Source organism: Gopherus evgoodei, chromosome 11 (assembly GCF_007399415.2).
Source record: "Gopherus evgoodei ecotype Sinaloan lineage chromosome 11, rGopEvg1_v1.p, whole genome shotgun sequence".
In the NCBI taxonomy this organism is placed as follows: Eukaryota; Metazoa; Chordata; order Testudines; family Testudinidae; genus Gopherus; species Gopherus evgoodei.
The window spans coordinates 10378762-10395209 of NC_044332.1; the positions used below are offsets into that span (position 1 = coordinate 10378762).

The 16448-nt window shown below is 47.4% G+C and overlaps 1 pseudogene; it reads left to right on the forward strand.

Annotated features, from left to right (window-relative positions):
- The first annotated feature begins 4002 nt into the window (after nucleotides 1-4002).
- On the forward strand, nucleotides 4003-9695 carry LOC115659465 (annotated as a pseudogene).
- Nucleotides 9696-16448: the final 6753 nt, after the last annotated feature.

The window sequence follows — 16448 nt, forward strand, 5'->3', positions numbered from 1 at the left end:
GTCCAGATCATTTTGAATTTTGACCTTGTCCTCCAAAGCAGTTGCAATCCCTCCCAGTTTGGTATCGTCTGCAAACTTAATAAGCATACTTTCTATGCCAACATCTAAATCGTTGATGAAGATATTGAACAGAGCCGATCCCAAAACAGACCCCTGCGGAACCCCACTTGTTATACCTTTCCAGCAGGATTGGGAGCCATTAATAACTACTCTCTGAGTATGGTTATCCAGCCAGTTATGCATCCACCTTATAGTAGCCCCATCTAAATTGTACTTTCCTAGTTTATCTATAAGAATATCATGCGAGACCGTATCAAATGCCTTACTAAAGTCTAGGTATATCACATCCACCGCTTCTCCCTTATCCACAAGGCTCGTTATCCTATCAAAGAATGCTATCAGTTTAGTTTGACACGATTTGTTCTTTACAAATCCGTGCTGGCTATTCCCTATCACCTTACCACCTTCCAAGTGTTTGCAGATGATTTCTTTAATTACGTGCTCCATTATCTTCCCTGGCACAGAAGTTAAACTAACTGGTCTGTAGTTTCCTGGGTTGTTTTTATTTCCCTTTTTATAGATGGGCACTATATTTGCCCCCTTCCAGTCTTCTGGAATCTCCCCCGTCTCCCATGATTTCCCAAAGATAATAGCTAGTGGCTCAGGTACCTCCTCTATTTAACTCCTTGAGTATTCTAGGATGCACCACAAGGGGCTGTACACCCCCTCACATTTACCCAAGGCCCCTCCCCTCATGGTCAATCAGTTACATGCAGCCTTGCCAATATAGTCATTGGTTGGAAATTTGAATTGAAATTGAAACATTAATACACACTATAAAAACATATACAGTTTATGATAAAATACTTATATCTGAAAAAGTATAATAGGTTTGAAAAGTGTGAACAAAGCCTAGCTTCCTCACATAGCTGTTGTTTTTTCTGACAATGTTGGCACATTCGTTTTGGCAACGTTGGCCAATATCATTTAAAATTATGATTTGTAAGTGTAACCCTTCTGCCCCTCTGAGTCGGCAGCAACAAGGGCTGAGTTCAGTATACAGAGGTGCCGTTTCAATTACACAATGCAAAACCGGCTCGAGCCCCCACCCAGTGACCTGAGACAATTACATACCACCCCCCCCGGACACCTCTAGGAGGCAATACTTCCCCTCTCACAAGCACAGAGTCTGAGTGTAGCAAAACCCTTTTAATAAAGGAGGGAAACAATGTGGTATTACGTTGGGGAAATACCACAGACAGGATTCATAACACAAACCATGAGCAAAAGACACATCTCCAAGTAATTTTGGCAGTGTCCTTTTCTCCTCAGGGTCTTAAGTCCAAATCACCACAACCCAAAAGTCTCTGTCCCTGGTCAGTGCAACCCCAGGGTTCAAAAGTTCATCTGCAGAGTTTTACTCCACCAGCCTGAGTGGAAATGCGGGGGGGCACAAAGGGTGTTAAGGGGTACCTTACATGGTCCAAGGCTGACTGCCCCGCCTCTCCGTGGAGTTCTGCTGCAGCCTTCACCTCTGCTCCACCAGCTGCTCCACTTGCTGTTCCATGGGCTGCTTCAAGTGTCCCACAAGCTGTTTCACCCCACCAGCCATCCCGTGAACTACTCCAGCTATCCCTGCAAGCTGTTCCACTCCAACCACCCTGCAACTGCTCTGCTCACCACTTAGCTATAGGTCTTCAGGCTCCCCCTCTAGTTAACACAGCACTCAGTGATCTCAGGTCAATAAGTTTAGCTCTTTTCATGATTTCAGCTTGTAGTAGGGGAGCCCCAGTGCTGGTGCACCGTTGGCCCAAAGAAAAGTCTGCTCAGTACCTTCTAAGTAGATTCCTAATGGAATCAAAATTAGCTCTGCTATTCAACAGTTGAGGAGGTGCAATCGTTATTCCTAGCCCTCAAAAGGCTCCCATATCATCAGGTACATACCCCTGACCCCCAACCACCCTCTATTCAGGGGGAGGGAGGTTAGAACCCATGTCCCTTGTCTAGCGAGTGTTACTTAGGTGATGGTGAGACCCTCTGTCATAAAACAGTTTCATAGTCCTTCATTCACATGATCAGGGTAACACCACTTTATTCCTCCTACCCCAATAACAGAGAAATTGGGGATTGCATAGCTGTCAAAGTGATCATTTTGGGCTGCCGTCGACTCATGCTAGGTGGGGTGGGTGTGCCTATGCAAACAAGATCAGCCCCCTAAGTTCTTTTCCACACTTGCCATAATTCACCACCAGATGTCAGGGTAGAGCTCATCCTGACTCTGCTTACATAAGCAAGGTCTGAATGAATTCTCCGCTGACAGCTAATGATGAGCTGGGGTAGGGAAAAGTCTTCAGGACCAGACTGTATTTACATGAACTCACCTACCCTGCTCAAGTATCCATCAGACAGAGCTGTGTTGTCCCAGTGATCAATTTTGGCTGGTGTTGGGAGTTCCTGGCTAATAGCCATTGATGGACATATCCTCCAGGGACTTATCTAGTTCTAGTTTTGGCCTTCACAACATCCCCTGGCAAAGAGTTCCACAGAGTGACTGTGCATTGTGTGAGGAAATACTTCCTTTTGTTTGTTTTAAACCTACTGCCTATTAATGTCATTGGGTTTGGATGACTCCTAGTTCTTGAGTTATATGAGGGAGCTTTTCACTTTTTTCACACCAATCAAGATTTTATAGATGTCTATCACATCCCCCATTAGTCGTCTCTTTTCCAAGCTGGAAAGTCCCCCAGGTCTGTCTAATCTCTCCTCATATGGAAGCTGTTCCATACACCTAATCATTTTAGTTGCCCTGCTCTGTATCCTTTCCAACTCCAACATATCTTTTTTGAGATGGGGCATCCAGGACTACATGCAGTATTCAAGATGTAAGTGTACCATGGATTTATATAGTAAAACGGAAGAACTTTGGTTTGCCAGACTGATCAGCAAAGCCAATGCTGACAAACTATGTGAAAAGGCTGCAAAACACCCAGCCTCTGGACTGCACCAACATGCCGAAAGCCTTATAAGCCAGTCATTGTCAAACCCAATTTTAGAAGACTTAATGAGGCTGTTAAGAATCCTGGAGACACAACACAGTTTATACAAACAAACAGAGATGTCACATCAAAATTTCTATTTAAACAAGAGATACTACACACTACAAACTTGAGGTCAACATTAAGTGCATTGTCACTTGTTAATCCTGAAGCTGAAGACTGGTTCCGAACAAGACTGGCAAGTGCTCACTAGCTTTCTGCAAGAAACTCAACTGACTGGCTAGAAGCATGTGGTGCAACAGTGAAAGACTCAGCAGTTGAAAAAGTGAAGAACTCTCTCGCCGCATTTAAAAAATTTCCATACGTGGCTGATAAATGCACTGATGCAAATAGGTGTCAAGTTTTAAGTCATTGTGTATGTTATTTTGATATCAGTGGTAGGTTAGTAGATGAATTTCCAGATGTTCAAGTTATAGAAGACACATCGGCTTCATCTGTGACAACCCACATCTTAGAAGAGTTAAATGTTTGTCAGGTGAACCCCAAACAGATGGCTGCTTGTGCATTTGATGGAGCTGCAAACTTCTCTGGAAGACATGGTGGAGTGCAAGCTTTGCTCAGAGAAAAGTGTAACACAAATCTCTCCTATAGACTGCAGAGGCCATCTACTCCAACGAGTGCTAGTATGAGCTGCAGAATCTTCAAAAGGGATTCAAAACGCTACAAATCTAATGTCTTCATTATATTCTTTTTCAGCAAGAGTCCAAAAAGACTGAATATCTTAGAAAATATAGAAGATACACTGGGACTGAAGTTCAAATTAGTCCAACCTGGGAAAATCCACTGGCTTTCTCATGAGCGATCCTTGGCTGTTGTCTTAAAATTACTGTTAGGATATAGATGTTCAGGGCTGTTTGCAAAGGCCTATACTTTAAGAATTTAGGTGTATTCTTATCACTTAGCTAGTTATAGAGATATAAAAGAAAGAATCAAAAATCACTGTCTGTCTGTGTAATGGCCTTCTCTTACTGTGACAGTCTGAGGCCCTGTTTAGTCATATTGAAATCAGGCAATCTGGGGCTGTTAGGAAGATGATCCGATCTATCACCTCCAGAGAAAGGGAAGAGCCTAGAAGATGTAAAAGGAAACTTATTTTGATAGCATCCTGTCTGGCAAGAATTTGCTTATCAATAGACACAGCTGGAAAACCCTTATGTTTATATAGATGTAGTTGTGAAATTCTCACTTCTGTATTGTTTTGTATGTTTATTTGCATGGTCTCTGTCTGGTTCTGTGATTGCTTCTGTCTGCTGTATAATTAATTTTGTTGGGTGTAAACCAATTAAGGTGGTGGGATATAATTAGTTAAATAACCATGGTACAGTATGTTAGGATTGGTTAGTTAAATGTCAGTAAAATGATTGGTTAAGGTATAGCTAAACAGAACTCAGGTTTTACTATATAGTCTGCAATCAATCAGAAAGTGGGGAAAAAAATCAAACAGGGACCGGGGATGGGGGTAGGGGAATTGGGATCATGTTTTGCTAAAGGGGGAAATGGAAACAGGGGATGGGAACAAAAACAGGGACACAGGCAAGGCTCTGTGGTGTCAGAGCTGGGAAGGGGGACACTGAGGAAGGAAACTGGAATCATGCTTGCTGGAAGTTCACCCCAATAAACATCGAATTGTTTGCGCCTTTGGACTTCGGGTATTGTTGCTCTGTGTTCATGCGAGAAGGACCAGGGAAGTGAGAGGGTGAAGGAATAGGCCCCCTAACAATTACTGCAACCATTATTATTGACTTTGGAAAGTATCTATCCAGATGGGATGGATCTAAGTGAGGCTGGTGGGTTACTTTTGCTACTAAGTTCAGAGAACACAATTGCCATTCTTTCTTGTAAGTCTGTTGTTGAAACCCCTTGGCCATTAAACAATGTCATCCAGGCATCTGCTCCAACAGTAGTAGATCTTTGTCCAGCAATAGAAGCTACATTTGGATCAATCAGAGCTAGCCATTGAGAAAGTACTGGAAGAAGCAAAGACTTCAGTCCAGAAGTTGACTAATTAGGGCACTGTAGATGAGCCGACTCACTCCGGCGGCGCCTCCTGCTGGTCTGTTCCAGGAATTAGCTCATTCCAGCTCCGGAGCGCCCTCTGCAGGTGTTGATCCGCCTGTTCTCTGGCTCCCGTTTCCCTCCCTGGACACTGGTGCCTTTTTACCTGGGATGCTGCTCCCTGGTAGTAACCCCCTTTCTCTCAGGGTCTCCCCTCCCTGGGAAACCCCCACCCTCTAACCCCACCTCACCTCATTGTATGGCTACTGCCAGTCATCATCTAGCCCCATGCCCTGGGGCAGACTGCAGTATCAGCCACACATCACTGGCAAGGAGGGCTTGGACCTACTGCCTTAGCCTACCCCTGGGCTGCCCCCTGTAACCCCCAGTTCCTGTTAGCCCTGTGCTAGGCCACAGCCTGGGGCTTTCCAGGCAGGAGCTCCCCAGCTCCTCTGCCTTTCCCCAGCCCTGCTTCACTCAGGTACTCTGTGTCCAGCTCCCTGCAGCCAGACCCTTCTCCCTCTACAGCTAGAGAGAGACTCCTGAGTGCCTCGTTCCCAGCCTCTTATATAGGGCCAGCTGTGGTCTGACTGGGGCATGGCCCAGCTGTAGCTACATCCCAGTCTGCCCAGCTTGATTGCTCCCAGCCACAACCTTCCCCCAGGGCTGCTTCAAGCCCCTCAGGGCAGGAGCAGGGTAACCATCCTGCTACAGGGATGTATATTTACTTAAATGACAAAGACAAGAACTGTTTGTTAAGCCAGCTGAAATATAGAATCATAGATTCATAGAATCTCAGGGTTGGAAGGGACTTCAGGAGGTCATCTAGTCCAACCCCCCAGCTCAAAGCAGAACCAATCCCCAACTAAATCATCCCAGCCAGGGCTTTGTCAAGCTGGGCCTTAAAAACCTCTAAGGAAGGAGATTCCCCCACCTCCCTAGCGAACCCATTCCAGTGTTTACAACACTCCAACTAATACAGCCCAGAATGATGTTTGCTTTTTTTGCAATAGTGTTTCTGTTTAATATATTCATTGATGATTTACATAATGGCATACGGAGTACACTTATAAAGTTTGCGGATGAGACCAAGCCAGCAGAGTTGCAAGTGCTTTGGAGGATAGGATGAAAATTCAGAATGATCTGGACAAATTGGAGAAATGGTCTGAAGTAAATAGGATGAAATTCAATAAGAACAAATGCAAAGTGCTCCACGTAGGAAGGAACAAACAGTCCCACACATACAGAATGGGAAATAACTGCCCAGGAGGGAGCACTGCAAAAAAAAAAAGGGAGGGTTCATAGTGGACAACAAGCTGCATATGAGTCAACGGTGTAGTTGCAAAAAAAGCCAGCATCATTCTGGGATGTGTTAGCAGGAGTGTTTTAAGCAAGACATGAGAAGTCATTCTTCCGCTCTACTCCACGCTGATTAGGCCTCAACTGGAGTATTGTGTCCAGTTCTGGGTGCCCCATTTCAGGATGGATGTGGACAAATTGGAGAAAGTCCAGAGAAGGGCAACCAAAATGATGAAAGGACTAGAAAACATGACCTGTGAGGGGAGATTGAAAAACTGGATTTGTTTAGTCTGGAGAAGAGAGGACTGAGAGGGGACATGATAACAGTTTTCAAGTACGTAAAAGGTTGTTACAAGGAGGAGGGAGAAAAGTCGTTGTTAACCTCTGAGGATAGGACAAGAAGCAATGGGCTTAAATTGCAGCAAAGGAGGTTTAGGTTGGACATTAGGAAAAACTTCCTGTCAGAGTGGTTAAGCACTGGAATAAATTGCCTAGGGAGGTTGTCGAATCTCCCTCATTGGAGATTTTTAAGACCAGTTTAGACAAACATTTGTCAGGGATGGTCTAGATGGTGCTGGTCCTGCCGTGAGTGCAGGGGACTGGACCAGACAACCTCTCGAGGTCCCTTCCAGTCCTGTGATTCTATGACCAGTTACCAGCAGATGTGCTGATGGGAAATTATCTGGATGACTGGCCGGATGGTGCCCAGAGCACCCTGGGCCTTACCAGGGGCCAGAGCCACAGAACGCCACCCAGCGCTGACCAGGCCACAGACTGTCATGCTTGGGGCTAGCGAGCTATCAGCTCCAGCTTGGGGGAATTGTGCTTCCTGGGGCAGAACTGGATGGGGCTGAGACTGAGACTATGATGTGTGGAAACTGAGGCACAGGCAAGCAGTGCTGTGACTCCAGTCCCCATCAGCAAGGAGGGGAGGGATGGTTCACACTCCCTGCCCCAGCAGTGGAATTTCAGATGGAGCTGCAGAAGGATCCCTCCTCAGAGACACTGAGGGCCTTTTCTGGTTGCAGCATGGCATGTGCACCCCCTCCCCGCCCCCAGTTAAGGAGGATGGCAGGGAAGGATTCCTGTACCAGGAGTGGGGTCCCACCCGAGGCAATCAACTCTTGGGGGGTCAGGAAGCAGCTGGAGGTCTCCCAGAGGTACCGCCGCGGGCCACTGTACCTGGCCCATGACCTCTCTCTCTTCAGGGGATCCAAGCAAAGGCTGCTGCCAAACTTCCACTGGCCTGGAGACTTTGACTGTCCAGCAGCTCTGTAGGTCCTGCGACCCCTGCCAGAGGGTAGAGATGGCCCGGGACAAGGGGAATGCAGCCCTGCGAGCCCTCACCCCTGCCCAACAGAGAGGCACATTTTCAGAAGGTGGCTATGGAAATTGTGGGGCCCCTCAGCAAGGCAACCCGGGCAGGAAAGAAATGCATTCTGGGGGTGGCAGATTTCGTCACCCAGTACCCCGAGGCGGCGGCTCTGTCATCTAGCAAGGCTGATACACTGTGGCAGACACGCTGCTGACCATTATCAGCAGCCTGGGGTTCTCACGACGTACCTAGGGGGCTTGTTACATGTCAGCCCTGCTCCAGTGCTTGTGGGAGAAGTGTGGGATCCGGCACACCTGGATATCATCCAGCTAACACATTATCCTTCCCCCAGATCTCACCCTCTGTCCTCACTCCTCCAAAATCTCCCTCCCTCCCTATGGATCTCACCCCCTCCCCCTGGGACATCATCCTCCCATGCCTCCCTCTTCCGGGATCTCACTGTCCCCTTCTACTCCTCTGTGCACTGCAGCTTGGTGTCACTTTCAATTTCTCGCTTGAGGAGTGACTCCTCCCCCTTTTCCTTCTCCACCTCTTTCCCTTTACACCCCCTTATTCACAGGCTCCTGAGCAATTCCGACCCCTGAGTGCATCGCGCAGAGCGCTGGGACTGACCTGGGGCTCCACGAACCACTGGCTCATCTTCCTGGCCTGCTCTGGGCAGTTAGGATCGCCCAGGGTGTATGCCGACCAGCGTGGGATCCGCTGGGGCCTGTCATAGAGGGTCGCAAAGTGGTACAGATTGCTGTATCTCTGGCAGATCTCAGCCGTGTTGGCCGTGGCAAAGCCGCCTGGCTCAGCATCTTGGTAGAAATAGTCGTAGCAGCCACTGAACGACCCCACTTCAGCCAGCGCCAGTCCCACCCACAGCGAGAGGCAGCCCAGGGGCATCAGCCAGTCCATGGTTCGGTGAGACATCAGTGCTGAGTGCTGGGCACCTGTAATCTGTCAGATCCCAGCTAGGTCCCCTCCTATTTATAGGATCGTGGGAGCTGCACCTGATTCTAGTTCATTGCAGACCTCCTGCTAGGGACTGTACAAGTAAACACAGTCAGCACCCGCCCAGGCCTGCGTCATCTGTTCACAGATCAAGGTGAAATCTCAATCATGACAATTTTTGGAGCCAACATTAACATGCACCCAGGGGATGTTGGTCTCTGTCCTCCTGCCCAGGCTATTGCTGGTGAGACTTGTGCAAGAAGGGTAGAAATGGATCATGGGACAAGTCTTGCTCATTGTGGGGAGACAAATTAAAGACTTTTAAGCAACAGGAGATGTCTGCGAGAGGAGCAGAGTGGTGCAGTGGCCAAAGAAGAGTTCCTTAGACACGAGATGTCACGGATCCACAGGATCGGGGCTACCTCCAGCTTTTAAACAGTCCCTTGGAGAATCCCCATGTCAATGGGCCAGACCCCAAGGAGTCCCACTTGTCCTTCAGGATGGGTGATGTGGTCTCACTGCCTCCTGGCCTGAGCCTTTGGGCTTCAGCCCTCCATCTTCACACTGTGAGATCTGCCTGGCAAGTCCACTGGAAGGAGGAGCCATGCCAGACAAGGGGCCCCCGCAGAGCATCCAAGTCTTCAGGCGGAAGAAAACAGCCACTGCTGTTGCTCACTGCAAAAGAGGAAATGGTCTCACTGAAGTGAATGGAAAACCCCTGGAAATGATTGAGCCTAGAACCCTGCAGTATAAAGTGCTTGAACCTGTTCTCCCCCTGGGCAAGAAATGCTTTGCTGGTGTTGACATCTGAGTCCATGTTAAGGGTGGTGGCCACGTACCACAAATCTACGCAATTCGTCAAGCTATTTCCAAAGCATTGGTGGCTTATTATCAGAAGTATGTTGACAAAGCTTTCAAGAAGGAAATCAAGGACATCTACTGGTTGCAGATCCTCGTCATTGCAAGTCCAAGAAGTTTGGTGGAACTGGTGCTCGTGCATGCTACCAGAAGTTTTACCATTAAAATTGTTCTTTACCCTTGTATCTTGCAATAAATATGAGGAAAAGTTAAAAAAAAAAGTCCATCTGAGCCCGACTGAGCTCCTCGGCAGAGACCTGCCAGCCCAACAGGGCCCAGTGCACCTCAGCCAGCATATGCAGTGACACCTGATAGCCCTTTCCCAACACAGCAGGGTTTATTGCTCACCTGGGACCCAGCACAGGGAAGCCCTAAGATTAGCAGAGAGAAGCCGTGGTTAGGGTTAAGCCAGAGCACATCCTGGCCAACACCAGGCCTCCCTGGAACTATCTCAGCTCTCACTGTCTGTCCCGGCGTCTTTGTTTGTCAGTCCCAGGTGCAAGCTCTGTGTATCTGTGAGCTCAGCACTTAGCCCCTCAGCCTGGAACTTTTCCCCTTCATCCTCCTGCTAGGGGTCTTTGCTGGGCTTCCCTGCACAGAGGTGGGGGGGGTCTCCTCCCTCCTGGTCCTTGGCTGCTAGGTGTGAATGTCCCGGCCAGTGGAATTCCTTTGTCTCTCCAGCTCCTCCATTGACATGTGTGCATGCTGTCTGCGTGTTAACAGCTCTGCTCTCCAACCAGGTGGCTGTGTGTCACACCCCTTCTCCCTTCCCTTCACACTCAGTGCGTAGCTGTGCAAAGCCCACAGATACGCACAGGAACCCGAAAAATATGAGCAGTATTCTCACATTTGTCACTCCTCTTCCCCCCTCCAGGCCAAACTGAGCAAAGCCTCTTTAACCAGCAACCACAGGCAGGTTGAACCCACAAGCGCTATCCAGAGATGCCAACAACAATTTCCCATCCCAGGGGTGTCTCTCTTACCAGGCCCTTTCAGGATGCTTACAGCCCGGTTTCCAGTCCATGGTTCAGAGCAGTTCTAGGTCTGGGCTGTCAGATGACACTTGTAGGATGCACATAGGGAGTTTTCATGTGGCTCTTTGGCCACCCTGTGACACTGGCAGACCAGGTGCCAGCTCATGCGAGAGCCCCAGGTCAATCTTCAGAAGTTCAGGAGCTGGGGCGCGCTCCTGCCGGGACTCAGGGCTTCAGCCCCATGATGGGGTGGTGGGGTAGGGGCTTCTGCTCTGTGGGGTCACCACATGGGGCGTGCCCGCCAGGGCTTGGGGCTGAAGCTCCTCTCCCACTGAAGCCCCGAGCCCCAACAGTTGCCTCTCATGAGGCTGAAGCCTCAATACCCCAATCTCCGCTGAGCAGAAATGCCTACCCCCACCCCTGCCGCAGGCCAGAAGCCCTGAGCTTCCCCCCAAACAGTCTGGTAGGCAGAGAGTGGGGAGGACTTTAACTATAAAAGAGCCGCATGTGGCTCACAAGCTGTACTGTCCCCCACCCCCTCCACAGATCAAAGTGACTGTTAACTGTATAAAAGTGTATTTGGTGTTTAAACTTCAAGAAAACCAGTGAGGTGCTGCGTGCATTGTTTTCACTGATCTACACCCATTATAACCCAGTAGCAAATATTTACATTGTGTTACCCTGGTAACTAAATGACCCACCAAAGATGCAAATGAAGAACATGAACAGAAAAGTGTTAATTTCAAAGCAAGTGGCCACTGTGTGTGACGCCTGGAGGTCAAAGACTCAAAATCCATTCCTCACTCTCCCTCAAGGAAAAGTCCCCGTGTGGAGTGACATTGTCGGTTTGTTCGCTTTTAGAAGAAACTAGAAGTGCGGATTCAAGGCAGGATCCTCGCTCTCCAGACTGTTTGGACTCTCACAGGGAAGGGTATCAGATGCAAAGTGGAGATCACCAGGGGCAGTCTGGGGACCTTGAAAAAACTATTGGGAAAGTGACAGTTTATTCCATCACTGCCATTGTCTGGAATTACAACCCGTGACTCACTTGTACATATATTTTACCTGCTTTAACCTCTCAAGAACTTTCATTTCCTTTTCTTAGCTAAAAAACCTTTAGTTAGCTTGCTATAGAGTTGGCTGCCAATGTTGTCTTTGGTGTCAGATTTGGGTACCCGTTGATCTGGGGGTAAGTGACCGGTCTCCTGGGACAGGGCCAACTGGATGTAATATTTGATATAAGTGACCTTTTTGTCTGGGTGGCAAGATATACGGGAGAGTCTAAGGGGACTGTCTATGACTCCCAGGTCAGACTGGTACTGTGACCCAGGAGTTCATGTTTGTCACTGGCTTGGTGAAATCTATAGAACTCCCCAACAGTTTGGGGTGTCTGCCTTGTTTTCTGACAGTGCCTTGAAGTTGGCACTCACGGCTGTGAGCCACTTCAGACAGCGTGACAACCCCCCAAAACCTTGGGTTTGAAACTGGGCTGGGGTCCTGTCACTACCTCTTCCCCTTATCTGCCAAGGAATGTGAAGGGCCATGAACCCACCTTCCTCCATGTGTCAGTCGGCTTGCCTGAAGCCTGGGGGGGTCTTTCCCCTTGGTTGGGGGAGGGATTGACCTTATGAGTATTTGGGAGGGTCAGTGTAGGTTTGTCCCCCTGCAAGAATTGTCTTAATCCAGTCGTGTCTCTGGGGCTCTGGCAAAGGGGCCAGCAATGTGGGTGATCCATGGGGAAAACATGGTGAGTGCTGACCACCCATCGGCAGCCAGCGCCTCCCTCCTCCCAGCGCCTCCCTCCCACGGGTGAACCCACTGCTCAACTCCTCTCCCTCCCCTCCAGCACCTCCAGCCCACTGTGATCATATTGGCAGCTCATAGTCATCCTGTGATCAAACAATACTCCGAGGTCCTTCTCCTCCTCTGTTACTTCCAGCTGATGCCTCCCCAGCTTATAACAATAATTCTTGTTATTACTCCCTAAATGCATGACCTTGCACTTTTCACTATTAAATTTCCTGCTATTACCATTACTCCAGTTTACAAGGTCACACAGATCTTCCTGTATGATATCCCGGTCCTTCTCCGTGTTAGCAATACCTCCCAGCTTTGTGTCATCCGCAAACTTTATTAGCACATTCCCACTTTTTGTGCCAAGGTCAGTGATAAAAAGATTAAATAAGATTAGTCCCAAAATCGATCCCTGAGGAACTTCACTAGTGACCTCCCTCCAGCCTGACAGTTCACCTTTCAGTATGATCCGTTGTAGTCTTCTCTTTAACCAATTCCTTATCCATCTTTCAATTTTCATATTGATCCCCATCTTTTCCAATTGAACTAATAATTCCCCATGTGGAACCATATCAAATGCCTTACTGAAATTGAGGTAAATTAGATCCACTGCATTTCCTTGTCTAAAAAATCTGTTACCTTCTCAAAAAAGGAGATCAGGTTGGTTTGGCACGATCTACCTTTTGAAAAACCATATTCTAATTTGTCTCAATTACCGTTGACTTTAATGTCCTTAACTACTTTCTCTTTCATTTTTTTTACCCAAAACCTTGCATACTACAGATGTCAAACTAACAGGACCGTAGTTGCCCAGATCATGGTTTTTCCCTTTCTTAAAGATAGGAACTATGTTAGCAATTCTCCAGTTGTACGGTACAACCCCTGAGTTTACAGATTCATTAAAAATGCTCACTAATGGGCTTGCAATTTCATGTGCCAGTTCCTTTAATATTCTTGGATGAAGATTATCTGGGCCCTCCAGTTTAGCCTCATTAGGCTGTTTGAGTTTGGCTTCTACCTCGGATACAGTAATACCTCCATATCCTCATTCCCATTTGTCATCCTACCTTTATCCCTAAGCTCCTCATTAGCCTCATTAAAGACTGAGACAAAGTATTTATTTAGATATTGGGCCATGCCTAGATTATCCTTAACCTCCATTCCATCCTCAGTGTGTAGCGGTCCCACTTCTTCTTTCTTTGTTTTCTTCTTATTTATATGGCCATGGAACCTTTTACTATTGGTTTTAATTCTCTTTGCAAGGTCCAACTCTACATGGCTTTTGGCCTTTCTCACTTTATCCCTACATGTTCTGACCTCAATAAGGTAGTTTTCCTTGCTAACCTCTCCCATCTTCCACTCCTTGTAGGCTTACTGCTTTTTCTTAATCACCTCTCTGAGATGCTTGCTCATCCAGCTTGGTCTACAACTCCTGCCTATGAATTTTCTCCCTTATATAGTTATAGTCTTGGCCTTCACAACATCCTCTGGCAAGGAGTTCCACAGGTTGACCGTGCATTGTGTGAAGAAATACTTAATGTTGTTTGTGTGAAACCAGCTGCCTATTAAACCCTGCTGGGTAGTTGGGGGTGAATAGCCCAGTTGGGAAATGGTTATAAATACACGTGTGGGCTCTACATTTAACCACGTGATGGTGTCTGCGAAACACTCACATGATGAGTGAGGTGGAGTCCTTGGAAACACATCTGTTCTGTTCCAGTAAATGGAGAGGAAAGTTGGCTAAAGGAGCCCTAAGTGAGGTGTGAGATTAGATGAGACTAAATATGGACGTCATTGTTTGTTGTGTTCAAACTGATTTGGCAAAAGCTTTCGTCCATTTGCTAATAAACCTGCTTGTTTGAAGCAGGCTGCTTAACACTGTCTGCTCACTGACTCCTGCTGGGAAGAGATGTGCAGGGGTATGTGGGGGTGCTGGGTAATCAGCGCTCACAAGCTGACCCCTTGTATGTTCCTGGGTTGAACAGCAATTTCAGACTGTTACTCTCATATGGCTTTGGAGGGACTCAACAGGCTGGGCTAAACAGCACTTTTTAACCTGCCACCCTCATATACTAGGCTCAGCACATTCTTATTCCCACTTTCATGCCACTTGATGATCAAACCCCACAGGATTTTTGGGTGCTGCAGGGATCTTTAGCTTAGGTACAAAGTGTGTTGCTGCAGAATGAATGGGGAAGCCAAACACACCCACGGGACGGAGGGTGGGGGAGGGAAGAGAGACGGGGTGGAGGAGGGAAGAGAGAGGCAACCAGCTTAACCATGGAAGTTATTTATCTCCAGGTAGTAACCGTACCAGGGGAGCCAAACAAACAAAACAGTTACAATATTAAATCTAACTTAAATTTGATTACAAAAGTCAGGGCTAGCAAACCATAACCGATCACGTAAGCAGGGTCAGGAGGCTACACCCAGAGAGCTAGAGAGAGCTGGATCTCACCACTCCGTGAAGTTTGAACCGATCAGGGTTCCCAGGTGGTGTGAGCAGCTGAGAGTCCAGAGGGCTGGAGACAGGCACAGCTCCCAGCACAGTTATTCAGGAAAAGATGAATTCCCCATGGAACTGATGCAGAGTTTGTATCCAGACGTGAGAACACCTACTTGAGCGTGAATAGGGATATTCATAGGAAAAAAACAATGGTTCAAGGGAGAAGACTAGATTTGTTTATAGGTAACCTGACGACTCAAAGGAGTATCCCAGAGTTATTTTGTTCAGGCTAGATGATAGGAACTGATCGTTCCTGGCAATGGGCAGTGTTGCTTCCAGGGAGCTCATAATGCAATCTAGGCAGCTTCAGTATTTTGGATACCAACAGAGGATTTATTACTAGCATAGGCCTGATAATTACTGGGCTGGGTGCATGCAGGTGTGGGTTCATGAACTTCTGGAGCAGAGATTTCCCATCATGCAATGTTTCCCTGCTTTTCAGGTCCCAGAGTTCAGTGTGGTTCTTGTCTTGGAGTTTCTGTTTTCCATTCTGTATGCCAATGGGGATGCCTCCCTGTCCCAGCTTTGATGCAAATGAAGCTAGGGGAGTCTTCTCAATCCTATCACCCTTGTCGGAGGGGCTTAGGTGTGTCTCCCACCACCTTTTCATTGCTTTTTGTAAGTCTTTCTTCTGATCAAGTAGAGGCTGGGGAGGGCGGGTCCTTCCTGAGTCAGACAGGCTGGATACAATGCCCTGGTTCCCCAAGAACACAGAGCTGGTAGATAACACACCCCAGCACCTCTAGTTTCAGCATCTCCAGAGACACTGGAGTGACTGATGTGTCAATATGTCGTTGACATAGATTTATAGATTTCAAGGCCAAAAGGGACAGCTGTGAGTATCCAGTCTGACCTTGTGCACAACACATGCCAGAGACCTGCCCCAAAAGAAATCCTAGGGCAGATCTTTTAGAAAAACATCCCCTTGTGACTTAAAAACTGTCAGTGATGGAGAATCCACCATGACCCTTGTTGTTTAAGTTGTTCAAATATATAATTATTCTCACTGTTAAAATGTTATGCCTTATTTACAGTCTGAGTTTGTCTAGCATCAACTGTCAGCCTTTGGATCGTGTTTCACCTTTCTCTGCTAAATTGAAGAGTCCATTATTAAACATTTGTTCCTGCTGTAGACACTTATAGACCATAATCAAGTCACCCCTGAACCTTCTCTTGGAAGGAGCTCCTCGAGCCTGTCGCTATAAGGCAGGTTTTCTAACCCTTCGGTCATTCTCTCATGGCTCTTCTCTCAACCCTCCCCAGTTTATCAATCTCCTTCTCGAACCGTGAGCACCAGCCCAGGATCCAGGATTCCAGCAGCAGTCACACCAATGCCAAATACAGAGATAAAATAACCTCCCTCTTCCTACTCGGCCCATGCCAAGGTGGGGAAGGGGACAAGGCCTGACGCTGGAGGAGGTGCACTCAGAGAGACTAGAGAGGGGATAGCACAGCAACCGGCCCAGTGACTATGAATAAAATACAAAGTCTGCTCCAACCAAAACACAAGTTAAAAGCCCTGAAGTTGATTTAAATCTTACCATTTTAATGAGGGCTCCTGCAGTAATTTTGTCATGCTCTTTTTCTTTCTAATGGCTTTTAAATAGTGATGATTTGAAAGCATAGTGCTTAAAAACCAACAGCATTACGTATTATATTGATTAGAATTGGGTGAGTAATTGCTTTTGGGGTTC